The sequence below is a fragment of the Cloeon dipterum genome, chromosome 3 (assembly GCF_949628265.1).
Source record: "Cloeon dipterum chromosome 3, ieCloDipt1.1, whole genome shotgun sequence".
NCBI classification, from domain to species: Eukaryota; Metazoa; Arthropoda; class Insecta; order Ephemeroptera; family Baetidae; genus Cloeon; species Cloeon dipterum.
In genome coordinates, this window is record NC_088788.1 from 10,290,838 (window position 1) to 10,318,573 (window position 27,736).

General features: G+C 39.1%; 1 protein-coding gene and 1 long non-coding RNA gene across 4 annotated transcripts in view; both read left to right on the forward strand.

Annotated features, from left to right (window-relative positions):
• RapGAP1 (Rap GTPase activating protein 1) overlaps positions 1-27,736 on the forward strand; it is a 243,819-nt gene that overhangs the window by 11,158 nt on the left and 204,925 nt on the right. The gene's annotated exons all lie outside the window — the stretch shown is intronic.
• On the forward strand, positions 8,633-23,510 carry LOC135939252 (uncharacterized). The gene is made up of 2 exons (XR_010574728.1): positions 8,633-9,092; positions 20,484-23,510. It is a non-coding gene; the product is annotated as an uncharacterized LOC135939252 (long non-coding RNA).

Sequence of the window (27,736 nt, forward strand, 5' to 3'; positions counted from 1 at the left end):
TGTGCGCTAGTGCTCATGCGGCGAAATTTGCCAATGTGCGTGTGTGAGCAGCAGCCAGTTGAAAGCCAAGTTTCAGAGTGTCGGCGGCGGATGCTGATGCTATTTTTTAACCTTTTATATCAAGTCACGGCCAACTGATGTGCAGGCCGCAACCCAGCCATTGTTGGTTGCAGCTTTTAAAAATAAAATTTATTCGCTTGGGACTCAACCCTGGGACCGAAATTTTCAAGGCTATTGTGCGGTTTTAAAATAATACTGCTGCGGTAGAATGAGCGGAAAGTGTAAACCCACAAAATGACACTTTTTTTGTAAAATCGCGGCGCCTGAAGCCTAAATTCAAGAGGCATTTTCCCGGAAAAGAATCGATGCAGGATGTCTTTGTTTGCAGAGTGTTATTCGTCAAAATTAAAATGAGACAAAAGTAGAATTCATTATTAAAACTAATTAATATTTGTGGAGGCTTTGCAAAAAAAGTCAAGGAACATCTAAAACTGCATGAAATTTTCTTTATCTTTTAAAAGAGACTAGATTTTTGATAAAAAAAAACATCACGAGGTTGCTAATGTCCTTCTAGTGCAGTGAAAAATTATCTGTTTTACAGTCATACCTGAACAATAATTTTAGGCCTTTACGATTTATTTTCCAGTCTAAAAATATTTCTGTTGCTTTGGTGATTAATCGCGCAGCTACGGCTGCAATCCTGGTTTTATGGTAAAATACTCATAATTAACTGTTACGGTAACAATTAAGAACCAAGAAGCAAATTTTTTATATTTTATGAGCCAATTAAAAAGATTTTATAATTTTTAAAAGCTCTTTTAACTTTGAAACGCTACAAATTCTTGCTTGATTAATTTTTTGATCGCTCAATCAGGCCACCAGGAAGAATAAAGCTGAAAATAATTGAATTAATGGTATAATACGGCCTATATTTTAGAGGGTCTCCTAAAGTGCGAAAGAAAACTTTGTTATCCAGCTCCGTTTTTGCTTTTTACTATCGGATAAAAAGTTGGCAGAGTGCTGTTTGGTTCCCAGAGCAACGAATGAAGGGAATAAGCCCGTAAATCAAGCAATTGTGGTCTTCAAGCAATACAAACATTCAAGCGAATATTTATGGTGCTTACAAAATATGCTTTTGTTGTTTTACCCTCCCATTTTCAAGCTTCACTAGCTCTTTTGCATATATAATATGAAACCAAAATAATGCAATTAATTCTCTCCTCAATTTGATACTCGACATGAAAGAACCGTTGCTTTTTCACTATCGTAGATGGAATTTTAAAACAGAAGTCGTCTCTTCATTTCGTTGGCGTAATCAAATTAGCATACGCATTTATTAATTCCAGTAGAAAAGAAAAGCAACGCCGTGGAACCACCGCACGTTAATGTAGATTAATGCAGGCGTGCATGCCACCGCGCGAGCTTTGGCAAACAGAATTAGCATTCCTCTGGCCATGTGTACAGAGAGTCTGTCTGTTATATACACGTATTATACAGTGGCGGCACAGCCCAACAGCTGTGTCCAGCGGGTTGCCTAGCTGCCATTGATCCTGCCAACCCCGCACTGCTGGCGAGTGCGTCCGCGAAAAGTAACACTCGCTCGTTCATGCGAGATGTAATGCGGCAATCATCGCGCCGCATAGTCGCAAAGCTAGCTGCCAAAGGACTCTCTTCTATATATAGCTCTGATCCGCGCCGAGTAATTTTCCGTTTTGCTTTGACTCAGAAGAAATCGCCGTTTGCCAACGTCAGCACTCGATGCGCCTTGAACTCTTGGAGCATCAAAGGAAATATCAGTTATTTGCACTGTGCTCCTCGCCATGGGAGCTTAATTAAAACGCGCAGGGCCAGAAAAGAGATGGCTGTTAATGCTGAAATCACACCGCATTTCAGAAATTGACTTCTATATGACGAATGCTTGAAATTTCAAAATTTGTCTCTACCTTTTTTCGTTTTTACTGATTTATAGTTTTTGAACATGGATTATAAATTGAAGAGAAATTATATTATGGAAAAACTTAACCGCAAAACAAAATTTCACCGAAAGCAGCAAAAGGTTGAACGTGGAACCGGCATTTTTTTAATTTTTATCCACGTGACCCTAATTGACCGAATAAACTTTTGAGAAAATATCGGATATCACATATTTTCGTGCCTTTCAACCACTTCAGCATCAGCACATCATGAGACGTAAAGACGAGTCAAACACATTATTAGGTTTTTGTATTTGTGACAGTTTTTTTATTACGACGTTCTCCAAAAAATACGTTTTTCCACCAAATCTCTGCTTATAAGAATCAGATTTACAATAACTGCACACCCTTTGACTCGTCGTGACCTTCCCTGTATAGCTGATGCAGTCAAAGGGTGTTAACCTCCATCAAAAAATCAATTTTTCGCAGAATGGAAGCAACTAATTCAGTGTGAAAACAGCTAAAAATGGCTCAAACTCAGTCTAATTAATCATCCTTAATCTCACCCCTAGAATCAAGTGCTTAGATCTTCCTATCTTACGGTGAACCTCATGAAAAAAATCTTTAGTAATTCCCCTCACGAATTGCCGTTGAATTTTGCATTGCACCGCAATCATAAATCGTCTCGAAATTTAATTCCGCAGCCCTAGAAACAGTCTCAGCTCTCAGAGTGCTCCATTTTTTCAATTTTTACGGCTGAGCCGGTGAGAAACTCATTAGGCTGGCTCACTCGAATGGAGAGAAGCGCAGTAAGGGTGAAAAAGTAAAGGTCTCGCCAAGGCATTTGAAAATGTGGGCGTCAACGCGAGTGAGCGCCTGCACCACCAGTCCTGTCATTATCTCGCGCCGGAGAGATATACACACGTATGTATGAGTCTGCTTGGGCTACGACTGGGGCAAAAGTGCGTCCAGGGAGCGGATAAAAAGTGGCAGGGTGTGCCAACTTGGCGCGTGATTTGCGTAATTGGCGACTTGGCTTGCGTTTTGGTTGATTTAATGACAGGCAGCGTGATTGCGCGACTTTGCAGCATCTGGCGCCTCCAATTGTGTAGAGAAGGAATAAAAACTTGTTATTATAGTTTACTAACTTAAAACTATATTTTTTTAAAATAATTATTCAGTTTTCTTAAATAATATAACAATAATTTTAATTTTTGAATAATAATAAAGATTGCAACATTTTTTTCCTTTTTTTAAATTTCTTTTTGCGCCATTTTAAACTAGCTGTACAAAATTAAAAAGTTTAAAACAATATAAATTTAAAAATTTATTTTATTCACCCACTATCAATAACTAAGATGAAATGTAAGTTAATTCAAATCGCTCAAATACGTTTCCAACTCCAAGTTAACTTCTTAACTTGGTTAATGTCATGTTTTATTTAGAAGAGACAGCATACAAAATAGGTAAACTGTTATAAAGGCAACGACACATAAATCTATTTATCTAATCCACCTGTCTAAGTAAGATGGACTTTAGATATTATCTAAAATTTCAAAAAATATTTTACTTATTTCGTATTGCAAGAGAAAAACCACGTTGTGGTTCGCTTGCCTCGTCAATCAAACGCGCAGATCAAATCGGAAGAAGAACGAGCAAAGTTTCATTTGGAGCAGCTGATAGAGACGCGCCCCCTCGCTCCACAGGGGTGGCGTATTCTGGGGTGGTGGTGGTAGCACCGTGTCGATCGATACCCTCACGAATATAGGTCAGAGTCGGCCGTCGGCCAACTCAGCGCCTGCCAAATAACACAGAGCTCGCTCCGCAATTTACTTTTCGCCATATTTCCTATTCCTGGAACGTACGCGGACGGATAAAGAGGAAAAGGATTGTCGCAAACACCGAGGGTGGTGTGTGTTTTGTGTCATCCTCTCGCGCACGCTTTTCATATTAATAAGGGGCGGCAATCACGATAAACGTTGTGAAATGTGTTTCGTGTTAGATCAGCTGATAAGGAACTACTGTTTTTTTCTGTCCGCTGACTCGGTGTGAAGAATTGAACAATTATTTCACGTGCCGGCCGAGCGTGCCACTTTTTGTTCAGCTAGACAATTACAATTACAAATTAAAATTTAATGGAGCTGCCACCAACGGAATGAACGTGACTTGATTTATTGATTTTTCACTCGCTGTCAACGTTAAATTGGCTTGGTTCAAACGAATTTTCACGCTGTAGAATGACTTCCTGCAACGGAAATTAAATTTTCACGAAATAAAACTGATTGAGATGGTAATCGAAATGGGCTTAGGGACTTATAGGAGATATATATCTCCTATTTAAAAAAATATGAATCTGTCTGCTCATCATCAGTAGTTTTTAAAATTATTTGTTTTTATTTTATTTTCATGTGTGTATCGTTTTATCTCTTTTGACATGGGTGAACCCCTGATAGCGAACAACTCGTGAAAACTTTATGTCCCAACAACATCGCGTATGAATATAACAATCATATTTGACGAAATGTCATGGGTTGAAGAAGAAAAATGGCATGCGATCAAGTAAACTCCACGAAATTTATACCAAAAACCATTTCTTATTATTAGATTAAATAAATGTTATGACTTTGGCAAGAATAAACAAACAATAATAATAATTATTGTGTTGTAAAATCATTTGGCAAAATATTTATTTTTTCTGGGTAACGGGACATTTTTGAAAAACTGAAACCTCAGTATTTCATGTCACCGCGGTGAAATCTCAAAATTAAGGTGTGCTATAGATTCCTTTCGCAAATCCCGGTCGAACTAAAATCAAATTTGATATTCTAGGCCAATACTGTTAATTTTGGTTTCTAATTAAAATTTTGGAATTTTGAAAAAAAGCTAAATAGACATCTCATATGGACTTGTCTGAAGGTTCATAGTGGTGTTATTTATTGTCAACGAAAAATTCCAACTCTAAATTAGAAAACACGATTTTTTTCGACAATATCATGTTTTGCAAATATTGCCAACTAGAAATCTCGTGTTCTAACCATCAGAATTGCAAAAGATAACCATCGTTAGAATTGTCTAAACTTACCCTGACCAGCCGAAGGGGGTAGCGTATCATCTACCCTCAAACTACAATATTTAACCTCCTGAAGAAAGTAAAGATAAACATATATTAGGGGTTTTTGTTATTTTGCACTTAATTTAAAAAAGGTATAAAGTGGTAATTAAAAAAATTTAATGACTTAATATATAGTTTAAACTCTCATGAAGATGTAATTTTATTTATTTATTCATGTTATTCAACTTAAACACTATTTTTATATTTTAAATATTTAAATTAGAGTAGGGGTACATCAATGAGATATACTAAGTAAGTAATGATACTTTAACGGGTGGTTTTTAATTTGTTTAACAATGTTGGGATTAATACGATTTAAAGAATTGGTTAAAAAATAATCAACCCTTTCAAATTCTCTAAAGAATGATCAGAAAATAAATTTATTTCGATCGATACTGCAGAGAAGACGAAGTTTCACGAATATTTTTCACACTCATCTCTACACGAACATTTTGCTCATTTTTTGCAGAGCTCAGGTGCACGCCCTCGTACCCATTCAGCATTTTTTTTTCACCCAGTCACCAGCGGAATCGAGCGGCCAACTTGCGAATAGAGCAGCGGCGAATTTTTATTATCACACGTAAATTTCCATCCCTGCCTAACGTGCGTTGCGTGCGCGCGGTACACACACGTGACCATTAACTTTTATTATATTCGGCGTCGCGCCGGGCCATTCAACCTCAAGTGCTCTTTGTTGCGATGCAATGCCTGCCTGCCTGCCTTGCCGCCGCCTGGAAACAGGGAATCCAAAGTGCGTAGTTGCGTTCGGGCCTGCGAGCGTTCGTTCAGTCAGCTGACGCGAGCTGTGCTGCCTGCAACAGCTAGGCGCGCGCCAAATCTTCCCGGGGGATGAACGGGACGAGGCCGCCGCGCCAAAGGCAACTGCGCAATATTTGGCGGAGGGGTGGCTGCCGTCGTTGCGGAAAAGCCAAACGGCAGGGTGAAAAATCGCGGTGTCGCTCGACTGCAAAGTGGAAAATGGGTATTTAATTGGGGACAATGACTCGTCAGCAAAGCAGGCGACGAAGTGAAATGTGCGACCGTTTTTTTCGCCAACGAAGGAAAGAATGATAAATTTTGTTTTGACGTTGACTCCTGATGAGATCATCAAGACCAATCTCCTCATTGTTTGCCTAATGCCAATTTAATTTACTAGAGAGAAGCGCGCTCCTGTCAAATTAGGACGAGCTAGATGCTAGATTTCTTAATAATAAAAATTAACGAGAGCGTTGAATAAAAAATTATCACTTAACTCTGTTATTTCGACCAAAATTAAATCAAAACACACCCATTTAATAGGAAAAGTATTCTAAAGTGTGATAAAACCAATTTTATAAATTATTAACAGTTTCGTTTTAGTTTCTTGTTGACTTTTTAGATGGTTGTCAAACCTTAATTATTTTTTTTGAATGCTTATTATGATAGCTCAGTAATTGTTATCTAAACCATTCTTGTATTTTTATTACAATTGTTGTGACAAATATTTATATTTTAATAGAAAAAGTTACTTTCCGACATTTCCATTTCGACCGCAGGACCACATTTTAAATCTTAACAGGGCAACTTTATGAAACAAAATTTGCATTTTAGCAGTAATTGCGGTCCATTGAATTTCTTGTGCGTGGAATCTAGACACGATTCATAAATGTGAAAGAATAAAATTAGAAAACAAAATATTAAGCCGAATTTATTGAAAATTAAAAGGTTTGTCGTTTATTTGTTTCACTTGATTCCTCTTTTTCAAACAGTGTGCGAATTATTAGATAAGGTTCCTTGAATTCTGGAGAAATATATCCTGATTTTCAATAGGGAGACAGTTCTCGCTGCTTTTACTCAGAAATTTAAAAGACAATTCTGGGAAAACGTTTTCCAATTTTAATTTCAAGCAAAGATAGGAAATTCTTTTTACAGTCTTTCAGCAATTAATTTTTTTGCTTATCAAAGCAAAAAAAGGTCCAGCAATTTATTATTCTTGTAATTTTTGCTACCCTTTTGGTTAGTAATAAACGACGAAATAATGGAAGAACCGCTGCACTCTCCATACTTCCATGCTGCGACTCTCGGCTGGCCTTATTAAAGCCGCTGTCTGAAATTAATTTCACGTATGTGTAGACAATTACGGGCCCCTTTGTGCGGCTGCCGTATTAGTCCAATTGGACGGGCGTACTTGCCTTTGCGCAATATAATGCCAAAGCACGTTGAGCTTGTGGGCTTCGAGTGCTGGCTGGCTCGATCCTTTCTAATTCCGCCTGCGAGCAGCGTTTGCATGTGTGTATATATGTATATATGGCCCGACTGACACAGCGTTCAAAAATGACTACAAACCTATTTCAGCAAACAAAAGCACGTGTGCACAGCCATAAATTTGCATAATTTACGAGCACCGACCGGGTCTCCCCTCGTCTGTCACCTAATTGATTGCTGCCTTTTCTTGTCCTATCGAGAACGGCCATTTCGGCGCAGCATCGAAATGAAAAAATAATGCTTCGCTTCCTACGCAAAACCCACTTGGAACACGATTAGGACAATTCTCGGGAGGCCAAAAATAGAAGCAGCGACTTTTTTTTCGCACGCTTTAATTGGGAAGTGTTCCTGTCCGCAGCGATATGAATTATTTGGCGAGAGTTGCTCCGCTAAAAGTCAAAGGTCCAAACGCAGAAAGAGCGCATTCATGCCGAGAGAATACAATGGGAGCACGATTAATCAGGAAAAAAATATTAAATTGGAGTGACCTGGGAGATTTAAAATACCCTCAAAGGCCCAGGTTGGATTTATTCGCCAGCATATTACAGACGGACGTCAGTAATTTTTTGTTCAAATGATTTATTTTTAGAAGCACCTCAATATTGTCACCATGTTTAATTTGGAAAGTTTGTTGAATTTTGACTCTCATGAAGACGTTTTTTAATAATAATAAAATGTTAATTGTTGTGACAATCATGCCCTTCGTGGAGCCTTTCAAGTGGATTAGAGGGAATTTGAAAATGATTTAAATTGTTTTTCTATACTGTAAACGGTTTATCGAATTGTTGGTTTGGCCAAAAACACGAGTGAAATTTCATAGTTTCATTAAAAAAATTGTAGATCTACCTAGATCAATTTTTTCCGAATTCTTAGGGAAAATTCTATGCATTTGGATACAGTTTTTTCAGGAGTTTTGTGGTAGCAATCCTCTGTATATTTATTAATAAAGGAATATGCTGCAATTGTTAATAACCAGATATATCATAGACTTTATAAACTGTAATGCACGGCTTGATAGTGTTATTGTGGCAGAATTCCTGTTATCAAGATTTATCTAACTTATGACGGGCAACCTCTATTAATTAAAATAAAATAATAACTTTCAATAATTGTTAAACAGGTTAAATACTACCCGCGCTCGTTATTTAATAAAAAATATTTAAAGCCAGTTTTCCTAAAAAGATTATTACTTCCTAGATACAATTTAGGTTTTTCTCATTTCCTCAAGAATTAAGACAGCAGATGGCACTATTCTATTCAGTTAAAATTGAGCGAAAATTACTTCTAGTGTGTTCCAGCCCTATCGATTAAATGGAAACAAATTATGTAACCCCAACAAAAGTATCTATTCTTGATTCTTGCATCTTATATGTTTCCTTGACAACTCGATCTGTTCTCGTCTCTCATTTTCCTTTCTAAATATAGGCCGTGCACACAATACACCCACATGCAGCCACCGAGCTTCCTCAGCGAGTGCATTTTAATCGATTTTCGCCCTGAAGAGTCTTTCTTTCCGTGGTGGCACATTTCCATTTTCAACAATACAAACTCGAGAGCAAACTTCCACTCGGAAAGCGAAAGCACCGGGCCGCTTGCTTTTCAGTCGTTGCTCTGGTTTCGGTATTAATGAATGCAGCAGCACAGCGGCGGCGGCCGCGGCCGCGGCGGAGGAGGAGAAGACGGAGGGGCGGCTGGGGGCCGTGCGCCTTTGAGTGAGCACCACAACATTCAGTCGCTCACTGGCATCAAGCGCGATCAGCTGTTGGCCCAAACTGGCATTTACCTGAGTCGCTGCGCCAAAGGCACCCACGCACCCGTCAAAGGTGAAAGTCAAAGCCGAGCGGACATTACGGTGTCCGATCAGCTTTTTTTAATTTAAATTTCTATTCCTGGACTTTTCCGAAGTTCGTGTTATTTATATATTTATTTTTGTTTCTCTTCTTCCGTGCGCGTTGGTTATTTTTATAAATTCGTTTCTTCCATTGAAGCATGCACTTAAAGTCGTAAATTTACGGTCCCCAAAACAATACAGAAATATGTTTTTTTTTGTACTATCGTCCTTTGCATCGATTTTCAATAAGGGTTTCATCGTTTCTGGGTCAGTTAGGAACAAACATTTTAGTCACTTAGTAAATTACGTGGACGTGAAAAATAGAATTTAATATTTAAAGCTAGAAATTATGAAATTTAGAGTGCCCTTGGAATTTTTGAAATTGACCATAGTCGTCAAATGAAGTTGTTGGAAAAAGAGACACCTCTTCTGTTGCCCTGATTGTTGTTCCTTGCCAATTTTGTTTTGTATAAATAGCATGAGCAACAAAGAAAAATTTAACAGGCAGCCCAACAATCGCTTGACAAATCCTTGTCTTTTGTACCCTTGAGCAGTGATGAGGTCACAATGACTCTCTTTGTTTAACCTGTAATGAAAGAAAATCCACGTCGTTCACTGGCATTTTTCATTTTTCAAAATTTCTAGCTCCATGATGAATTAAATTTTTCGATGTACATGTACTTTAAGGAGATCGTAATGTATATGGCGACCAGTTTTCAAACAAACATTGATTGTGAAAATGCAAGGCCGAGGCATTACGGCAGATGCATGCACATAAAAGGATTTGAATAATATCTGAATAGCACTGTTTATGTTCCACTTGAGAAAGTACGTTCGCTCTCATTTGGCTGGAAAATAATGCCCCGCTTTTCTCGCATTGAGCGCCGCAGAATCAGGGCCCGTGGAGACGTGAGCTGTGTGTGTGTGTTTGTGTCTGCCAAGACTGGCAAGAGTGAGCTTTCAGAGAATAGCCAGCCGCCCGCCCGCCTCCTTCCTCGCCCGCCCAGGGATCCCTCTTAATTATCGCCCTGGTGCGAGCGGGACATGCAATATTCTAATTAGCCGAGATGCAGGAACTGCCGCGCGCGCGGCCCGAGTAAATATTGAAACGCGCATCACGCACGGCACCGCAGCGATAAGCGAGTGCAGCACTCACTTTTCTTGACCGAAATCAGCTGCTGTCAGAAGATCGGCGCCACGTAAGAGTCGAAATTTCGTCATTTTCCCTGCGCTTCCGTGACCGTAACCGATTTAATTACCGATTTGCTCACTGCTGTCGAGAGAGTGAAGGAGCAGGCTGCAATATTTCTAGGTCGACTTACAAACTTGCATTAGGCAGCAGAATTCAAGAGAGTTGCCATCCTTAAATGGTAAACAATGGCACACCAGGAGCAACAACTCCAAATTAATCTTTCTTACCGGCACACTTGAGAGTTTAAGGTTTTAATAATTAAAAAAACTAGTTAATTTCATCAGTAGAATTAGATGTGGATTTTTTTGTAATTTTGTTTGGTCGTTTTTAAAATGTATGCTCGATCAGATAAATCTACGTTTAGAATGGTCCATTTTTTGCCAGTTTGATTGTGCTCATCGCATATTTTTAAGACGGCCAGGTGTTTGAAAGGCGGCGCAATAAAAATAGTGAATACACTCTTTGACATCTGCTGCAGAAAGCCAGTTGTCGGCATTCGGGATTGTGTCCGCCGAGATTTCGAGCGAAAATACAAAAGTGCCTAAGCAGCAGTATTGACTCTCTGCACCTCTCACAGATGATCGTTTTGCTTGCGTGTTTGTTTATTCAATTGATTTTCTCCGAATGCTGCTTGCTCGGCCGGGCAGAAATTCCAGAGCGAAATCCTTTGATTCCCCCATTTTTGGCCTTTGAAGTGGGCCATTGATCCGCGCGCAGCAAGACTCTGCAATCAATCATCATCTATTTGAATGGCCCCCGCCGATAAAAACAACACGACTCGCGCGCTCTCGCAGATAAAATAATATCCTTTGAATCGCGGCGGTGGCCCGACTTGCTCTCATCTTTTTATACTAGGAAGCGCACACAAGAGGCACGTCGTAATAAAAATCGGCTCACTCCCGTGAGATAAAATCGCGTCGGCACCGTTTTCATCATTTCCTCCCTGCGCCTGTTTTTCCTCGGCCGCTCGCTCGTGTCGTGGAGAGAATGAGACACATTTCCATATTGAATTAATATTCGAGCCTCTTCGGCGTGCCGCCTTTGTTTCTTTCCGGGCCTTATTTTTCTCACCGCCAGATTGAGACCTTTGTAAAGATGAGCTGACGGATCTAACGGTGTAATTTAATTTCATACGTAATACAGAAACTGGAAAAATTGATTTAAAACTTCCTGCAAGAAAAAATGATTTATATAGTCAGAGAGATGAATGATACTCCTTCGCATTTTCGTGAAATTGTATTTGCGGGAGGCGGGAGACGAATCAATCTGAAATAAATCATCTTCGTTAAATTATTTTCTCGTATTTACTAGCTATTTGGCCAATAAGGAATGTCTTTAGTGTTTCAAGTCGCCAATTAAATTTAACAGAGGATTAATGCTGCAAAACTCCGGGAAATCCTTGTTATCAATGCATAAAATGATCCCTGAGGATTCATTTAAATCCAAAATTGACCTAGGTTTAGCACTGTATGTATTATTTGAGGCTGCAAAAATAATATGCTTTTAAAATCCTGAGGACTGTCTCCCTACTTGAAATATTTTTTTATTTCTCAACAAATTGTTTTCCCAATAAGTGTCATACACGGCTGGATAGATCTCGACGAGAGGAATCGAAATATGCCTAGAAAATATGGTAAAGTAATTTGGGAAAAAAAGCAATCAAAATTTATATTATAAATGTTGCAAGGTCCTCTTTTAAATACCGCACATTGTAAAATAAAATGTTAAAACTAAAAATTTGACCAATTGCTTATTGTATACAACAACAATTCAATTAATTTTCAATCCACAAGACTGTACACATTTTATTACACCTAATATTTGTTTTTCTACAGCTGTGTGTATCACCTTTTAAAGTGGCTGCTGTCACTTTGTCAATTTGTTCCAATGAATGGATGGCTCAATCCGCAGGATGCGGCCAAAGGCTTTATCTCTTGCAGCAATTTGCATACATAAATCTATCTATTCTTTAATAGCACTGGCCAGCTAACCAAGCGACGGCATAGTATAAGTGAATATGAGCCTGTGAGCTATCATTATCGATCCTAATGGCAGCAGAGGATTGCCCTAATGACCCCGTCGGTGGTTCAAGAAAGGAAAAGGCGCGTAATAGACGAAACGACTGCGCAATTTTGGCCCAATTTCCGAACACTGGCTGCTTATCAGAAAACCCGCGAGTCGCGACAGGATATAAACAAACTGCGGTTGGGTTTTATCAGCAAAAGTTTGTTTCTAAATGCGACGGCTTTGTGGTCGGGCGCGTGTTTTCTGCCTCATGTCCCTGCATGTTAATACACTCTCTTTGTGGGAATGTTATATTATTGCAAGCCTCTCTTATCAGATGCTTCCGATTCTCACAAGAAATATGAAAGAATTTTATGAACAACCGTGTTGTACCTGCTGGCAATTTCCACGTAATTTTGTATTCGTTTCTCGTGCAAATCTATCTCACGTTCGCGAGTGCGTGCGATTAAAACACGCCTGAGAACTGTAACGAGGCGCATACCATATCGCTCTCTCAATGCCTTGGAAGATGGTATTGAAACAATTTGAAAAATCAGGATATTGTAGACAGGGCTTTGAGAGCTTTGAGCTATGCGCAATTTTTCTGCTACCAGAACGTAGATGTTTTGAGTGATGAGTTAATTAGAGACGATAGTGGAGAAATGAATAATATAAGAGAAAGGATGAATAATTGTTGTTGCCAATACATAGAATAATCCCTGAGGCTTCAGTTAAGGTCAAAAGTGACCTGTAAATTTTAAAATTAAGTAACTGCAAAGCTAGCAAGCTTTTTGAATGGCGAGGACTGTCTCCCTACTTGAAATTCTATTTTATTTCGCAACAAAGAGTTTCCCCAACAATTTTTGATAAATCTCGATGAGAGGAATCGAAATCTGCCTAGCAAATGTGGTCAAGTGCTGTATATTTCGGAGGTAATTGACAAAATTTACGTTTCCGTTTCGAACCGGACAAGCAAGAATTATATTTTAGCTTAAAGATGGAGCAAGAACCCTTTGTGAATCCAGGGTCAAGGTCAAACACTCCTTTCAGCCTTGTGTATAGTTACGAGATTTCATTTTCACGCTTGCACTCACAGGTGTAAACGACCTTTTTTTTTATTTAAGCCTCATAGTTTTGAGAATACTCAATCTCGTTTTGCCGCAAACAGGTCCATTCTGTCGTCCCCGCGTTTGTGTGTTCCTGACTTTTCTTAAAAATTAAATGTTCACGGTGTCGTGGGTTTCAAAACAGCAGCGCTGTCTCACCATTACGCGGCACATTTCTTTCTGCTGGTGCGCGATGATGCTGGTGATCTCGGGCCAGAACCCAGAACTCGCCCATCATCAACATGCTCAGCATTCATGCTTACAAACATTGCATAAAATTGTGATGAAGTTAGCAGCGCACACAAGCGGCGGGATCTTTTCATTTCACGGCGCAAGTTGCCGTTAATATCCTGTTGGCCATAGTTGAGTTTATTTTTGCTCAACAACTAGCAATTTACAACTTGAGCAGTGTGTGCTAAATGTGCAAAATAATGTTGTAATAAGACGTCGTTAAAAAGTTATATAACTTATCTACGCAGGAATGCTTTAAATTGGCTGTTAATCATAATTTCTCTTCAACTTTTTGATGGAAAATTGTAATCTATGCTTTCTATTGACCCAGATTTTAAAGCTGAGCGTCATTTTTACCTGTTGTTGGGCATCAGAATGGTTTATTTCTAGACTTTGCGGAGGAGTACAGAATTGTGTGCCTCATGCATCGAGTGCAATAAATTAATAAAAAGAAAAGGGATACTGAGAGACTTTAATTGGACGCTGCATGCGATTAGATCGAGTGCAATAAAATACTTCTTTTTTTGCAAACACTTTTAACAGCAATTTTACGACGCCAAAATCGGTTTCCGCCGCAAACTAGACACGTGATGGGATTTCCGATAATTTTAGCGGGGAGGAAGACAAAGTCGCGTGTCCATTTTATTAAAAACTTTTCTGAGCGTTGATTTTGTGCGGAAATTTCTTTCGAACGGGGCCGCGGCAAATTTTACGACAGCGTGCATTACTTTTATCTCCGGCTCTGGCCGACACCATAATCATAAAGATAAAATTGCTGGTAGATGCGTGTGTGACATACTCATCTCCAGCAGCAGATGAATACAGTAAGGCGCGTTCAGCATTTAGACACAATGCGTGTGCGTAATAAAAGCGCAGCTTTTACGGCCGCCAATAAAAGGACGGGCCGAAAAGTGGCGAAAGCAGCAGGCTGGTCGAATCTGTGTTCGCGCTAAAATCACCTCGCACTCCCAGAAATCGACTCCAGCAGGTGTTTAATTAATCATTTCTTCGTTTTCCTCCGCAAATAAACGACTCAGCAGTTGCTCTATTTTCGTCAGAGAATTTAAGCCGCGTCGCCTGCAATATTGATCAAACACGCGGCACCTCCTTATTTTGGGCGACGTTTATTCACGCATACATTTTCCGCAAGCAAGGACTCCTCTGCGTCCGCTAATTTAGGTTATTGAAATATTTATATGCGAAGGCACGGTTTTATTGCGCGACGCCGCGCGCGAGTCAATATTTGATGAATGAAATTAATGACAACACGTACGACGGGAATCGAATCCATGGAAGAAGGCTCAGTTTATGGCAATTTGTCCCAAGGGACCCGCTGAATAAACTTGACACTCTATCACCAAAACGTTGGCATGGGGGATTTTTTTTTTGAGAAGGAGAGGCACTTTCAGTCATGCCGGTTGTTTTTGCAAAACATGTTTATTATTTTACTGCGTTGATTCATGCAGCCTGTTTTGGTCGAAAACCAAAGGCACCTTGAAGTTTATATTTATAAATATTTAAATTGAGTGCCAACAGGGCCGCACATTAAGTCCATTTGGAAATGAAATATTTTCAAGTTTGTTTCAAATTTCTAGCCAAAAAAAAAATTAAATTGATAAAATAAGGGTTGGACTAGATATTATGACCTCTAAACAAGAGAAAATAATAGGACTCTATGATATGACCAAAAAATTATATATAAATCAAATTACCCATATATATAAAATCTCTGAACTAATTAAATTTAAAATTCAAATTTCCGAATGATATACACAACCGAAATTTTAGTCTCCCTAAATAGCCGAATGTCACATAGTCAGATAATCCGTATCAGTCACTCGTTTCCCGAAACGATAAGAACTTTTTAAACCCTGAAACTGGGTCGGTGCACCGTGTGAGGCGTTTCCCTGCTCGGATCAACTGTTCATCAACGCGGCGGCCTGACAACTCGCCGTGTTTGCTCGTTCAATGGAGATTACATCACGCAGGTGTGTGTCCGCACTCTCTCGAACGCATAATTTATGCACACTCACACAAAACCAAACAAACATGCTTTCGCATGCGGCTCTAACGCAGAAGCAATTAATCGATCCAGCCAATACAAATAGCAAAAAGAAATTCAATTATGGAAGCTATATATACAATGCTGACGGAGGCAATACTTGCCGTGCAGGATTGGCAAACTTTTTCAGAGTTAAAAACAAGGAAATGTTTCGTTAAAAAAATTTTTTGCTTTGATCCGTTAAGTAAATCAGGCAAGGTAAATTGTAAAAAATGTATTGTTTTGTTCACGATATCAAAACGCTTGAAAATGAAGACTTAAAATTAATCCAACCGCAATATCCACACATTAAAATTGTGTACATCTCAACGAGAGAAAAAATTAATCACTGCAATATTTTCAAGAAATGGGCAATAATTCGTTTTTTATTTATTTGACTGCAAAGAATTGATCCCATTTAAAGATCTTTCTATAAAGACAGCAATTTTCAATGGACCGCACTACTTTCTCATAAAATCCCCCATGGAATGAACCCGCAGAAATTCCAGAAAGTTACATAATCAAATTAAAGGCGATCAATTAGAACCGCCAACCTCATCGTCTTAATTCTCTCTCCGTTATACGCATTTAGCTTAACCACCAACATTTATAATAAAAACTTTCCCACAACTTAAGCTTAATTCCCTCGGAGCCGATTGTCGTGACTAGCCGCACACGCTGCTTTCGGTTGTTCCCGGTGTCAGCTGAGGTTAGTGAGCTGAGTGTCTATTTTAGCACTCGCATGCATATTGTAATATCTGCGGCGTAAGCGGCACAACGCCACTAAATTAAATTCGGTAGCAGGGCTGAGTAGCCAATTCATCGTTTAGAAAGTGCCGTGCATTCGCGCAAGATTCGCTCCGCGCGCGGCAATTATACACAAAAGTGTTCTTGCATGATGCGAGTTGAGTACAAAATAAACTCTCTCGACGTTCCTGCCTGAGGGCCCCAACGAACACACACACACACACACCGTTCAAACGCTCGAGATCACTCTCGTCGAAATGGCAAACTCAGGTTCGCGATTTGCACAGCACGCAGGCGTTATTTCCATAAATTTCGGCTGGTGCTCAATTTTTCTGGCTGTGAGAAGTTGTGAGGAAAAAGTTCCCAGGAAAGCCGCAATCGAAAGGGTCAATGAGCCAAACTAAAATTTTGCCAAAATGAAAAGTTGGATCTGAAGCTGGATAAAAACTTTTTAATGAATCTGGTCAAAATTGTCTGAAGTAAAAAAGAATGCTCAACTAAGTTGTTATTTTTAAAATTGATCAAAAGTTGCTCTTTAAAACCTGTTGGCTATAAAATGATTTTAAAACCGCTGTAAATCCTAATTAGGCCCTCAGGAATCGATTGGCAATGTCAAAAATGAAATTCAATGCCACTTTTAATTTAAAATATGTAGTTTTTCAAGACAAAATTCTTTACTTTGAATTTAAAGTAATTTTTTAACCGACGAGGATCTTATTCCATTCACGTCTCCTTTGTTAAATAAGATGAAAGGGAATTTGACAATTCAGAAGAACATAATTCACTTTCATTTTCAATGCAAACGAAACAAGTGGCGCTCAGCTCGTTTTTCTTGTACCAATTTGCCGGGGCTTCTCAATCCAATAAAGAAAAGAGTTGGTGGGCACAGCGTGTGCGTCGCCGGTACATAGACATAAAAGGTATAAGGGTAGCGAACGCGTCACATTGGATATAAAATTGCGCAGCCGATTCTGCAGTGGACAGGGGTCAGCCGAGCCGATGAAACGAATCAATTCGACTGCTGCGCTATTATTTCTCGCGGCACATTGTGCTCCAGCGGACTGACAATTACATTAAATCAGCTGCATTTCAGCTCGCCAACTGGGGCAAGAAAAAAATAAATAAATGATCGAACCCGATGAATAGTGGGGCTGGATTTGCGAGCGCGAGCATGGCCTAATAGAGAAGGCGCGCGCTGTGACGCAGTTAAATAGCGCTTATCAGCTGGGCAGCGCCGTGAAAGGATCAATACCTAACCTACTGTACGTATATAATGTGAATTCCGCCTCTGCCTGGGACTCACGCGTACGCCGTCGGCAACGTTTGCACACTCCTTCGAATTCAATCAACGCGACAACTCGCTGTCTCATTGACTCAGGCGCCCCCATCTGCTTTGTGGTCGTCGCACCTCAGACGACTCGCAGATGTTGCACTCGGCGACCGAGATAGCGTACGTACCTGCGAAATAGTTCACTCTGCCACCGAAATAGGGAGATTCGCAAAGCTTCGCGAAGTTCTGAATCGGCTCCAAAGTTTTCGGCGAATACTCTTCCCTGAAATTCAGGATTTATATCTTTAATAGTGAAATTTACCTCATGAATCGCACAATAATCAAAATGCAAAAAATCGATGATAGTTAATCCATTTTTTTTCGATAAATTTATAAAAATTTGCCATTTAACTGTTAAACTCGTTCCTAATTTTATTATACTACACTATACTTGAGTTTTTACAATTTTTCATGAAAAAATACCACTTTGTTAGAGCTATAAAAATGAAGCCGTTCTCCTGTTAAGATCCATTTAAAACTATGAGGTGCGAAAATAAAAAGAACGCCTTTTACTACAGTAAAAATTCAAATTTAAATCAATCTCGATTTTCAGTAGGCAGTGATCACCATTTGAAGTTTGAAAAGTACAAATCTTGAGTATTTCAATATGCTCAAAATATTTCAAAGCTTCCTTTTTGTTCCTTCCGAAGTTCCGAACCCTCAAAACTCTATTTCCAGCAAGGGTAACCGTATTTTCTGATTCTTTTGCAGTAGATTTTTAAAATTTCCGATTGAAGTATGAACTCGAGAGCACAACAAACAAAATTTATCGATTTAAGCTCATGAAACAATTTTTCTCATATTCCAAGTTCTAAATAACCTCTCTTTTTTAATACTCACATTGAATTAGTGTATGTAAGCAGAACTCTTTTTAACTCAATTACTTCATGGATGGCCATGGCACTCGACCTACATGCTAGTGAAGGAATCATTGAAACTAGCAGCCAAAATGTAAATATTAAACTGAGCTCATCTCTCTATAGTTCTTTGATATAATCCTTTGCCTTTGAAAAGTTCCATTGCTGCTGTGCCAACGCAGGGATTGATCCTATCAAACAACTCTGATTCAATAGGCTATTGTTTTTATTGGCAGCAGGGCTTTCTGATTTTATTGAACCCGAGCAGACGCACGTGGTGTTTATTTGCCCTGACTTTAATTCTTATATGATATTACTTTCTTGGCGCTGCTGAGGATTTTCTGTCGGGGCAAACAACGTGGAGTAAGGTCAAGGATACGTCTTCATGCAGTGCGCGTGCGGACCATTGTTTTGTTTTTCTCCTCGGCTGCTCAAATTGTCTGCCAATTATAACGTTTGCGAAAGAGCGAACATGGCTTTTTGTCTGCTGTTTTTCCCAGACGCTACAAGTGTGCCGATTTATTGGAAGATTAGGCCAACATAATCCGTTTACGTGCATTCGAGCAATTTAAGCCGGCGGCGTTTAGCGCTGTTCATGCTGCACGCCTCAATATTGATCTATGGAATTGGCTAAATAATAACCCGCAATTTCAGCCAGACTGATTGAAATATAATTGGTGCTTTCGATCACTTCTTAATCATAGTTTTCATTCAATATCTCACAATTAACGCTGAGAATTTTATAAATGTATGCTTTAAGACCCTTTAAACAAACTAGCCGACTCATTTTAGTGTTTTTTTAAACAATTTCTTTTTTATATCTTAAAAATCACAGCTCTGTTCTCATAATCAAGATAACGAGTTGTGCTTTGCTCTCGTGTGTTAAACTAAACGCGCAAACATGACGCTAAAGATGTCATTTTCTATAATGTATGAGGCAATTTTCCACGCAATTAGCCCAATTTGAAATGCAAATGAAAAACTCCGTCGTTCCCCTCCCAGGATGAATTCGCCCACGAGCCAACTCTGGGCTGTGCGCAAGCGTTTGCGAAAATGCAGCCATGTAAAATATCGTTATTGTTTCCAAGCTAGCAGGTCGCTTCGCTCTTCATACACACAGCCAACCATCAACAATGGCACATTGTTGTGGTGTGCGGCAGGTACGAGAATCAAATTTGTAAACATTAAGACCGCGCGATGACAATGGGAGCGGTACTCATACACGCGAAAGTGAGAAAAAGGAAACGAGATAAAAAGCAGTAGTTATTTTTCATATCTTTCTCTCCTGAGGAGATGCAGATCCGTTTGGTACACAAGCCGTAAAAGGCGTTGCGTCACTCTCGCGGCTGCATTTGCATATTTCGCTCTCCCGCCCACGGCACAATGAGAAAATTGAAAATTGATGCAGGACGTAAATTTTTTTATGCACATTACGTGCGGTGCATGCATATTCAAATTTCATTCTTTCGAAATACATTCCGTGCGCGGCTCTGGAGTCATTTTCACACTGACAACCAGCCCGTTGGTTAAGAGGTATTGGAGCATTTCGGGGATCAATTATCGGCCTCCAAACGTCAGAGGTGGTTAATGAAGTGAATAATCGAAATGCTCAAATAGCTCAACGGGCTGGACGGCGCCACTTGCTGGATTTCGCACCTTTCCAGCGGCGGGGCAAAAATCTGTCTCTTTTTGAGGTGCTGATTTCACGCCCAACGGTCCAAGACACGGCGGTGATCAATGACTCCATTGCCTAGCCGAAATTAGCGTAGTACATCCGAGTCGCTGGCCCAGAAAATTATTTCCAGCGACCGAGCATGCGAACCGAGTATCCTAGAGGTCACTGTTGCATGAATTTTGTTTGGTTGTATTCTGTAGGCCCGCCTTAGTTAACTCCAAACCAAAATGGCTCATCCCTGCAGAGGAATGATCGCCGCCAAGAAGATGGTGCCGGCCGTGCTGCCTCCGAGCACCCCGGCCAAGATGTTCGCGCCGCTGAGGGGCGAGAGAGGCTCGTGGCATCGCATCTTCCGGCTACCGCAGCTGCTGCTGAGCACCGTCTGCTAGACCATCAACCAACCAACCAACTCAAACACACACACACACACACAACAAGCCTAGAGATGTAGTCCTGACAGCAGAGAGCCAGAAAAGAAAATGAAGTTACCTCCTCATCTTCTAAACTTTAAGCTTAAGTCGCTGATGCGGGCGGATTCCTCATTGAAGCTGGAGGCGTGCGAAGAGAGAAGCAATAAAATCCAAATTTTTTCACGAGAAGAGAGGTATTTTTCAAGAGAGGAATCAATCGAGCGATCGATGTGTTGCATTTTCTTCGGGTGATACTTACATGCCTTTTTTTGGCTTTCGCGTGGCACACGGCACGAATTATGCAAATCGGGGTAGTTTTCACTTCTTATTAAAATAAAATTTGATTTTCTCGCACTTAAAAGGGAAAGCCCCCTCAAGTAACACAAATCATTATGATAAGTATAGTAAAAATTTAAGGAATTTTTTGTTCAAAATTTTGTATTCCCTTCAGGGCGTTTAGATCCCTTGAATTGTTTTTTTTAAACTGAGTTAAAATCCCTTTTACGCTGAATTGCAGTTGCGTTCTTAACTCTCAAGGGAGCCAGAAATAAAGCGAACTCAGCAAGGATTTTGCAATTTAAAAATTAAATTACGGCAAAAAAATATTGGATATAAAAACTCTCATTTACGTTACTTTTTGGACGCTTGCTAAATTTTGCAAGCCTCTTATATTTGGAAAATGTTTCCTTTTGTTTGTCCAATATTGACATGAAATTAGAAAAACCCAATGAAAAAACAGCTTTTTCGTAAAGTTTTCTTGCTGTAAACATCGCTATAACACCTCTGCAAATGGTAGTCCATTATCATAAAAATTTATGGCTACTCCAATTCCCTTTTTCGTTTCATTTATTTTTCTTGTGAATGCCCTCCTCAGTATGTGCGATTAAACTTTAAATTTATTCAAACATTTAATTAACTTTCACGTCCACCTCCTCATTTGCTACCGACTCTTTTTTCCCCGTAATTTCACGTGTGTGCCATGCGTTTGCTCGCCCCGGCCCCGCCGTGCACTATTGGTTCTAATTAAAGACGCTCCGCCGCGTTTGCCACGTGCACGTTCGCACCCCATTATCTGGAGCGAACGCGTTCGAATCCAATATCCGTTCAATCAATCGCTAATAAAATGCTAATCGTGTGTGATGCTTTTTGCCGGAATGCTTTCGGCGCGGATGCTGCGCTCGTGTGATTAAACCTCCTCAAGCCTCGGCGGCATTCCGCCCGCAAAAGCTGCTGCTGCTGCGGCATTACTTCCATTTGGAGGCGCGTACTCGAATATCATTTCAATGAGAAAATGCCTAACCGCCGTGTCCTCAAAGGGCGGTTTCGTTTTCAAACTCCAGAGGCGCAGATCTCATTTCGCTCGTTTCACCATAGCACCATGTCAATTTTAACCGAATTACTTCTCTAATTAAACAATTATCGAGAGTGCGGCAGTATATAGCTGTTGTATTATTGCGTTATAACCGACTTTTAAAGCGATTAGCTCCAAACCTGTGAGTATACCCTTAGGAATTGACATGCAAAGCGTGCTGCGCTGCGAACATCCGAGTCTTGTAATAAATAATTGCTTTACAAGTATGCGCGCGCCTGTAATTGTCTGTCAATAACGAAGCAAGAGATAATAATTAATGTGAAAGCAGAATCGGTGTGTGGGATAATAAAGAACTCGTTAAGTACGTAATCTAGGACGAAAAATCGCTCTTGTAAAAATTATAGCTGTGCCGTTTGCATATGAGTAACTCAAGACCCAGTCTAGTCAAAGGAGGGGTGGTCACCGGTCAAGCTTGGTCAAGTCTCACAATCAAATATAAAAATTTAGTTTGAAACACAATGAGTCTTGGAGACTAATAATACAATCTTTTAGGATATTTTTTTTTTAAATTTACATTACCGAATGGATCAGTTCTGCTTGGGTTTTTTCGATAGCAATTTAAACAGGAGACTTGCTAACTGGATCCGGTTCAAATCCCTTTCAGACTTGCAGCATATCCCAACAAAATGTAATTAAAATAAAACGCAAACCTAGGCCGCAATAATTCTCCTAGGACTGGATGAAAGAATGTGTTTTGTAATGATTTCCAAGCATTATTCAGCATGATTTGAGCGCGAGAGGCTTTTCGGAGTTGTTATCTCAGGTTCCGTGTATTAACGCAGCGATGACAACCTCTATAGGAGTCAGGATTATGTCTGAGCATCATGATTTTCCTTTTCCACGTTGACATATGTTGTGTATTTTCCCCGTACAAAAAAGCTCCGAAAGCACATAGGACTTCAATTTCACGCATCTCCGCTAAAGCGAGTTGTTTTTTTTTCCACCTTTCTCTTGCTCCACCATATTTCACGGTTGATTTAGTTGGTTTTCTTCCGTGGATCGTTCGAAACCACGAAGAGTTGCTTTCAAAGAGGCTGTCTTATCATCTAGGGGAGTAATTTAAATAATGATAAAATATAATATATATCGTATTATAATGTACGCGTGTAATTCCTACCGAGAGAAAAGAAACAATTAAAATATATGTACGTGTATCCCCAGTGAATTGAATCCATTTCATTGCATGCACTCTTCCACTTTTGAAAAAGATGAAAATAAGCCTTCTTGTATTCACTCATTGTTCTTTTTCGTGTGTAAGATTATCATTACGAGCTATTGTAAACATGAAAAGAAGACAAGAGGGATAGTCAGTGTAGTCACTTTAATTTCATAAAAATAATCAAAGTGTTGAATATGTAATAAGGCATTGTCTTGTTGAAATAATATATTTATGATTATATTTTAGCTGATGGACAAACAATAAAGAAAAATTGAAACACGAGTAAGCATGTTTTGGTTTCATTAAAATATCAAAAAAATTAATTACGAACTAAATTAAAGATTAGTTAAGTTTTGAATAAATAATAGGCATTGTATGAGATCATAATTCAAACAAATTTTATGCTCTTATTCTTATTGTTACATCGTTATAAATAAATGGTTATCTATGTGGTGCACCTCCTCAATACCATGTATCTTGGACCAGTAACAAAGTTTGCGGCTTTACCACATGATGTCGCTGTTGCACATTAAACAGGAAAACGTATAATATAATAGTTAACAAACTTTTAAAAATTGAGAATAGAATTTTAATTTAAAAAGACTCACTTTTAATTTAAAATAATTTATTTTTTATTATTATTTTAAAACATTGCCAAATTTTTAATTAAAATTGAAATAAAGTAGGAATTATGTATTAAGTAAATTATTAGATTATTAACTGTACTTCAATAATATCTATATATTTTAAACTATCATTTTAAAATTAACTTTCAGATTTGAAATTTATTGAAAGGTCGTTGATGACTGGTACCGTCTCATATGTTGAATCTTTAATTGCGCTTAAAAAATCTAACGAAACTTGTTTCAACAATTGTCCCCAAGCGAATATAGAGGAAATAATATTTGATCCTTCCAATATGAACAAAAACACAGCCTCTCCAACAAAAAATATTATTTTATGAATCTCCACTTTGTTATAAAATTAATAATATTATGCAACTCGTCTGTCGTGAGAGATGTGCCGGTTGCATATTCGTCGTCACAGAACCTACAATCACCTGGTAATTCTAGTTCCATACTACATTCGAGAACTGCTCATTACACGCGTTAATAAAACAACCCCGGTGGCGGCGAGGGGCAGAGAGCCGGAGTGTCTGTCAAGCCCACCCCCCGGGGGTTGGTGGTCGGAAAACAAATCAAGAGCGTCGGGAACAAAGGTGGCCGCGCTCTCGGCGTCATTATCGTCTCTCTCATTCTGATTTTTTTTTGCCAAGCCGCGATTGTCTAAATTATATGACCCATAATCCTCTCTGAGTGAGTATATTATATTCACAATAATATCAATGCCAAACATCTGCCCTGCAAAAACGGCAGCGAAATATGAATTTCATGCCCCACACCAGAGACCGTATCATTATTGTAATAATATGGAGAGAGCAACGTGCTATTACTCTTTATCTCCAAAGCTGCAAAAGGAATAATTGAACTCCGCTCTGTACGTCAGATCTGCGTCATATAGCGGCTTAATTTTGGATCTGCCGTTATCAGAACTGATCATCTGCAAACAAAATGAAATGAGTTTTCTCAATCACATGTCCTATCTAGGGATTTTTGGTCTGATATTATTTGAAAGATGTTTTTTTTAGAATAATTTTTAATATGCAAGATACATCGTTCATATTTATTTATTTATTTTTAATTAGGAAAGGCAGAAATTTTAAAATTCTTCTGAACAGCATCAAGGCCAGCTTATCTGGTCTCATAAATATAGAATGAAATTAATATAACAACAACCTGCAGAAGAATTTAGGTTAAAAATGTATTAATACGGAATCGGTAGGATAACAATAACAATACCGAATGATTCCCCAAATTCTAAAGAAAGAAAAAATATCAATTGGGCACAAAACTTACCTCACCGAATGGGAAAAGCGATGGGTTATTCACGAAGTTTTTATTCTAATTAAAAACAAAACTAGAAAAGAATTATAATATAGAGGAATTTAATAATAAAATATCATGCCACAAGAAGAAATATTAAAAATTATTTTATCTACATTGCAAGAAAGACAGAGTTGATACAGTCATATATATGGTTTTAAAAGAAAAGTGCCGCAGGAATAATTGTTTCGCTATGCCAGGCCCAAATTAAGGTTTGAAGCTCAAAATTTAAAATTTAACAAAAATATATTGCGATAAATTTTACTTAAAATCTTTGCCATTCTGGATTGCTGACCAAAAGTGCAATATTTTGCTGCTTATTGTAAAAATTTTTATTACAAATATTTAATTTTTTGTAGTTTATAAAGCAAGCTCCATTAAATATGCTCATAACAGCTAAAAGAAAAGAATGGGACTTCGAAAAAACCAGCAGTTTTTTTTGGCTGTGAATAAATTTTCCTTTTTCTTGTTTATTTAATGGTCCAAACAAAGCGCTCAACGGATTAAACGCAGAGAAGACATTCACATCAACAGAGAGCAGCGGGCGAGTTGAACGCACGGTTTTTTACGCGCTGCTCGCAAGCCGCTCTCGAGCTGAAGAGCAGCAGGGCGAAAACAAACGCAGCAGAGAGAGCGGGAGGCACAACACGCGGAGGACGGACGGAGCAGCGGACAATGGGAGTGTCAGGGAATTATGAAATATGAATACCAATAATGAAAGCCTCTCGTGGAATACGTAAAATCCGGGCGAAACCAGTTTGATTAGGCATCTGCGCGCGTTCAGATTCTCGCGCGCTGCATTGTCTGCACCTTTCGTCCGCCGGCGATAATGAAAATATTTAATTCCCATTTGCATAAGCTGACTATTTAAGTGTCGATAATCGCCGGACTGGTCATTATTTGCTTTTTACATCGGTCACGCAGCCACCAAAGGTCATAAATCGATCCGAATGCAATTTCACGCTGCCTCTTGACAGATTTATGAGTCTTGTCGTGAACGCGATTAAATCATCCGCATTGTGCCGCCGCGCTCGCACAGCTAGCGCGGAAAAATTAATCCCAACTGCCACCATACCGATCTATTTCCCTTTCTGCTGTTCAATTTGCCAACATGGATCGCGTGCCAAAAAAAATAAAGAACGCGCGGGTGCTCTTTTGCTTCACTTTTTATATTCTCCCGTTCAAATAACAAGTAACGCTCCTTTCTGTTGTGTCGAATAGAATTGCTTTGACCTTTTCTCATACAAACTCACCTCCGAAGCTTACTGATAACCTTTATGACCGACCGTCAGTTATCCTTTTTTGGAGGAGTGTTCTCAGCAATAATTTAAATTTGAAATTTATTTCCACTCCCTATTTCCTCTGCACAGAAAAGGGTAACAATAAAATTTCTTGTGTCCTTTTTCCGAATTACCTGTCAAGCCGATATTCACGCTTCTTTGATTCGTGAAATCTTGCTCGCACCGCGGATTAAACAAAAGCTCACCCATGTGGCCTAGCGTCCGTCCACGGCTGACCCAGGGTCAAGTTTTCTCCGCGGGGCTCAACGCAGAATGAAAGAGGAGAAAGCCCCCGCCCCGATCGGAATTAATTTCTACTTTTGCGAGACTTGTTTTGGTGCAAACAGAAAGGAGCTATATAGTTTGTGTTTTCGGCTGGTGGACAAAAGGCGCAGAGTTAAAATCGGAGCGAAGGGGATACAGTCGAATAAAATCGAAAGGAGAAGTGGTACAAAAATGGAAAAATGTCTAGTCGCTGACCCCCTCCCGCTGTGTAGGACACAAAGGGATTCGCTGGCGCGGAAAGTGTTTGATTTACTGCGCAAACGGACGCTTAGGGGCGCGCTCTATTTGTTGTAAAAATCCTCACAATGCTGCGAAATAAAGCAGTTATTGATTCGAAATCAATTATCTGGAGCTTCATGCGCGCGATGCCAACAAAAACAGCGATTGTCTGTGCGTGCCGAAATTAAGTGCCTTTTCAGCTTTTGCAGCCAGTTTGAAAAGCGAGGAGTGCCAAAACTGTACAAACTAGTGCGTACGCCAGAAATTAATGAGGTGGAAAAAACGGACGCTGATTTACACACCCTGCAAAGTTGAAATTATAATAAGAGGAATTAAATTAAATTTGCAGCTGCTGTCTTTGGTGCTCAAGCCCCATCTTCTCTGTTAATTCAGATTAATCATATAAATATTCAATTATAGTTTGGTATTATTGTGAAGGTTGAAGTTCATTGATGTAAAGTGGATCCTTACTGAAAAATCATTCCTATCTTTATTTATAATGTGCTTGAAAATTATTAAAAGAGCTATATTATTTCCAAGTTTGATGTTAAAATTTCCTAATTAGGAAATTAAGCGAACATACCTTTTAATTGGCACATATCAATTGGAAATATCGTGACAAGATCATTTGAAATCAAATAAATAAATATTTGGCACTGCATTTATTTTTTTATTATTTAAATTTGGTTATATTTGAAATTTTTTTATTTCATTGATTCTGACGATTTATTATTGCCCATCATGAATTTATACCGAGAAAAATATAAATTTAATGGATCTCATGT